This window comes from Littorina saxatilis, linkage group LG7 (assembly GCF_037325665.1).
Source record: "Littorina saxatilis isolate snail1 linkage group LG7, US_GU_Lsax_2.0, whole genome shotgun sequence".
NCBI lineage: Eukaryota > Metazoa > Mollusca > Gastropoda > Littorinimorpha > Littorinidae > Littorina > Littorina saxatilis.
The window spans coordinates 49,993,827-49,999,368 of NC_090251.1; positions in this window are offsets into that span (position 1 = coordinate 49,993,827).

Here is a 5,542-nt window from a genome sequence, read left to right on the forward strand (position 1 = left end):
CACCAGCCTCAATTTAAGATTAGCCCTTTTTAAGACCTTGATTTGTCAAATGCTCTGTTTATAACTTGTAGGTAAGAGAGAATGCTTAATGTCCTACAGGCTAAATATTACGCCTCTTAAAGGCTGCCATACTCGTAGCGTTCATTAATTAATTCATATTGTTTACATGTGCAAATAATGTTATAAAACTGTACCTAAGGGGATATAATAACGATTGGCTGTAGCGCTTTCGAACACAGAAAAAATATTTCAGTATTCACTATTGCAAAGTGGTGTTGATAGTGTCGAATGTAAACAGAACAGTCTCAAACGCCATCTTTGGTTTACGAAACGTCACGAAGTGACGTCAACGGTCTAGAAATAGCCCAAGTCCTGAAGAACTGTTGCTAAACAATAATGCAATAAAGAATTAATTATTTCTCGTAATTGGTAAGGACTTCAAACCTAAAACTTTGCAGGAAGCTTAATTTATACATCCCCGCAACGATGGGAAAAGCCCTGGAAGTAATTGAACTAATTAAATAGGACTACGTCAGCCTTTAAGGGCATAATATGGGTTATATGATTTGAGTTTTACGCCCTCGCGGCTATTGATGTATGCGTGTTTAGGTGGTATTAGCCATCTACACTTATGGTAGAATGACCGAGGTCTTTCACGTGCCATTATCGGTGACACGGGGCTGGGACATGGCTTCCGTCTCTGGGTCTTCACGTAAAGTTGACCCGTGTCCGTCCCATCATGATTAGTAATTGTAATAACAAAGAAATCCTGCTCTCTGTGCGGAGTGGGAATAATTATGTTAGTAGATAGATTGTCACTAATGTCAGCATGCACAATTAATTCAGCAAGATAGTCACACTCTGCACAGAACGCCCCAAAGGCTCTTGGTGTTTGGTTTGTGGAGGTAAATGCTCTGGTTTGTCATATCATTCAGTGTAAAACTAAAAGACTGGGGCCCGGTAGCTCAGTTGGTAGAGCACTGGACTTGTGATCGGAAGGTCGCAGGTTCGAATCCGGGCAGGGTCGGACACGGGTCAACTTTATGTGCAGACCCAGAGACGGAAGCCATGTCCCACCCCCGTGTCATCACAATGGCACGTAAAAGACCTTGGTCATTCTGCCATAAGTGCAGGTGGCTGAATACACCTAAACACGCAGACACCTGGGTAGCGCGACTCCGTTGCTGCTTGCTTTCCACTGGTAGGAATCGACCCGAATTTCCCAGCGATGGGACAATAAAGTAATGAAAATGAAATGAACAAGAAATTCCTCCGAGGTAGGAAAAACACCCCCGTTGGTCAAAGGGAAATAACCTTCTCAGTTGGTGGCAGTGAGAATGGTTATTTCCCTTTGACCATTAATATGTCCCTCTATAAGTCCTTGTATAATTTTAATCCACCAATAACTCCCTAACCGTGTGTTTGACTGGTCCCAATTTTTGTAAGGACCGTCTCAGGAATGTATAGAACCTGTTCACCAAGTTTGGTGACGATCGGTCCGTTCATTCTTGAGATCTATATGCGAACACAAACACACAAACACACAAACAAACAAACAAACAAACAAACACATCGACCGAATCCTATACACACCCCTATACCGGGGGTGTAAAAATGAAATGTATACAGACCCAGAACCGTCTCTTAGCATGATCACGTTATGTCCCAAATAGACTCTAGTTCTGGGGACACAAAAACAAAGTTAGCATAGCATATATTATATCAGTGTATTCTAAGCGCACACACTCCGTACATACAGACTCACAAACACGTGAAGGAAATAGAGAGACAGACATACATACAGACAGACAGAAACAAACACACACCCCGACGTCGCGCGCACTAGCACGCACGCACACACACACGCACGCACGCACGTACGCACACACACACACGCACACACACACACACACACATACTCTCTCTCTCTCTCTCTCTCTCTCTCTCTCTCTCTCTCTCTCTCTCTCTCTCTCTCTCTCTCTCTCTCTCTTTAGACTTGGAGGGGGGGGGGGGTCATTCTTGATAAGTTGAAAAACAATGATAATTTTTTTTTTAAATTACATTAAAGATATTCACAAATAATGCAAGCATACTAACTACCATTGTAAATTGGAGATTAATACTATGATACAAAACGACTCCAAAGCTCATACTCGGGGGGGAGGGGGGAGGGGGGGGATTGGGCGGTGGTCATAGGGCAAGCAATCAAATAATTCAACGCAAGACTACCGATCGGTTTGCTCGACTTAGCAAGTCAGCAATTCTGTGTTCGTTCAACAGGGCGGGGTAGAAGTAGAGCTCCACCACAGTTTGGCAGCAAAGGTTGGTAAGGGGAAAGGGGGGGGGGGGTCGGAGGGGGGGGGGGGGGCAAGAAGACACATCATTATTTGGCAGGTGGCCAAGACACGCTGTGTGGTTGTGTGTGTCTGTGTAGCGGCACTGTGACAGCTGTCCTGTGCGCCGTTGGCACAATGCCACCACCACGTCACACTGACACGGCCCGCTGTGTGACAGCGTCAAACTCCGCTCTCTTTGTTACATTAGTTTTCCGTTCGACGACTTTCCAGCTTAAAAATAGGCGTCGCTTACAAGTGTCGGTAACTCCGACTACGTATCGGATGCTTCCACTTAAGTCCCGGATGCTTTGACTATGTCTGTATCGATTGCTTTCACCAAATGTCGGGTTTCGACCCGGGCATGACTTCCCGGTTTCCGGATCGGGTCAAGTGTCGCAGACCTGAATTAAAGTGACGGGCAACATTTTTTTTTCAGACAGGATGCAAAGGCGTCACAGAGAGGCGCAGAGGGAGCACCTCGTCAATCACCAAATCATATGTACAACCCATGTGTGTCCATTTCCACTAGCGCGACTTCCACTAGCGCGACATTCCACTAGCGCGACTTCCACTAGCGCGACATTCCACTAGCACGACTTCCACGGGCGCGACATTCCACTAGCGCGACTTCCACTAGCACGACTTCCACTAGCGCGACATTCCACTAGCGCGACTTCCACGGGCGCGACATTCCACTAGCGCGACATTCCACTGTGGAGACATTTAACTTGCACAACAAGCCCTACACTGCGACATTCAAACACACTGACGCATATCCTTGATGTTTGACCAAAACAAGGTCCAACTAGAGCAATCAGTGAAGGCGACACACACACACACACACACACACACACACACACACACACACACGCACACACACACACACACACACTTACAAACACACATACACGCCCGCACACCGTCACACACACTGACACACACACATACAAAGAGAGAGAGAGAGAGAGAGCGAGAGAGAGAGAGAGAGAGAGAGAGAGAGAGAGAGAGAGAGAGAGAGAGAGAGCTTTCTACGCTTCAATCCAGCCGTCCCTAACCATTCAGCCACACAAGGCCCCATTTTCTCGAAAATTCCCCTGCGGCCTTTGTGCTGTCAACACAGCTGCGCCGCACCTGTTTACGTATGCTACGGGGTTTTCTGCTGCTCCGCCACGGGTTCTGGGTCAAAAGGTCACGGCCAAAGTGGCTTTTTCACGCTGAACCAGTTCTCGCACAATTCGCCGGCTAGCTCGTAAATGCTGCTAATTTTCGTGCCGTAAGATTACGAATCAAGTTTGGGCTCGACGCGGGAGATAAGATTTTGTCGTCTGCTGTAATGTTTACGAACAATTACGGCTTCGTTGCATGTACTTGCGAGTTTCAAGTTATTGGGGCTTGAGTTTTTACAGTAAAGTGAAGTAAAAACAACGATATGAGAGGGCGCAAAGTAGGGAAGCAACAGCATGTCGGTACGTGCTATTTTCCATGCAGTGTAACCGGATTTACAAGCAAACCCGGATGCTGTGACGAAGCCTGTGTCGGTTCCTGGATGAATCAGTGACTGTGTCGCGTTTGTCAGCGATGATTAAGTGAATAGGTGTTCCCGTGCTTCCGATTACTCGTTTCCACTCAGCTTGGTCTGAGTAATACGGTTTAATTTGATCATGAATGATAACGGAAATGAACACACACACACACGTGCGCGCGTGCACACACACGCACGCACAAACACACAAGCACGCACGCACGCACACACACACACACACACACGCGCACGCACAAACACACACAAACACACACACGCACACACACACATACCGCATTTATATTAACCCCCTCCACTCCGTCCGCTCCTCTAGCTACTGTACAGTCCCCACCTTAACCCCCCTCCCCCCCCTCTCCCTGTCTGAGAAATAACAGTTCAAAGTGTACGCGTTGAAAGGAACATTACAAGGATGAACATTTCCGGAAACAGGAAATAGCAATATCTTGACTTAAATAATCATTTCCTGTCAGATGTCCCGACTGAATTTCATTAACATCCGGGAATGGACAAATATTGCAAACATGTAATACTGAAAGTGTGAAACCTAAATTGTTGATGATGATTTAAACTACTCACTTATCGCCCCCCCCCCCCCCCCCCCCGCCCCCCCCCCCCCCCCCCCCCCGGTAAGAAATAGTTGGCATATGCCCGCTGCGCGGCGCTGGTAAGGACTGACCACAATGTGTTGCTCTCCCGTTCTTATTAGACCCTCGCTGATGCATCACACGTGCAAGCCCCCCCGGCAACATGGAAATTGCGGCTGGCTCTTCCGGTCTCCTTGACTTTCAGAAGTCCTCTCTCCCCTCTCTTTCTAATTACGGGCCTAAGTGTTGATATCCGGCTTTACTACCCTCTCTTCCCTACCTGCTAACACTGATCCCTTTAGGCCTACCTCAAGTATCTAACATCCTCCTCCTCAACCCGCGGCTATTCTGTCTCGTTTAAATAGAGTTTATCTGACGCTGTCCGCTCTATCTAAACTCACACTTTGAGTATTCTTCGCTTTCACCCATGCGTTACTGCCTGATACGTTAGAACAGTTTCATATCCCTTTCAGTCGCTTAGTAGCTCCGGTTTATGTGTGGCGTATATTGACAGATGTACCGTAGAAGTATAACGCCAAATTACGAGAAACGACGGAGATAAAGGTCACGGTCACAGACGGAGAGACCCGGCCGGTTAAACCCCAGTCTGCCTCGGTGTCCGACAATGATAAGCTTGAACGACAAAAGCTCGAACGACATAAGCTCGAACGACAAAAGCTCGAACGACAAAAGCTCGACGCGACATAAGCTCGAACGACAAAAGCTCGACGCGACATGGAAGCGACTCGAACAGCAAAAGCTCGAACGACATTAGCTCAAACGACAAAAGTTCGACGCGACATAAGCTCGCCGCAACAAAAGCTCGACGCGACAAATGCTCGTCACGACAAATGCTCGACGCGACAAATGCTCGTCACGACAAAAGCCCGACGCGACAAAAGATTGAACGATAGAAGTGACACACAAGAGTGCAAAAAAGTCCTTTTCACATTTAGTCAAGTTTTTTAGTCAACATAGATCGACTGGGAATCGAGACGAGGGTCGTTGTGTGTGAGTGTGTGTGTGTGTGTGTGTGCGTGTGTCAGTGTGTGTGTGTGTGTGTGTGTGTGTGTGTGTGT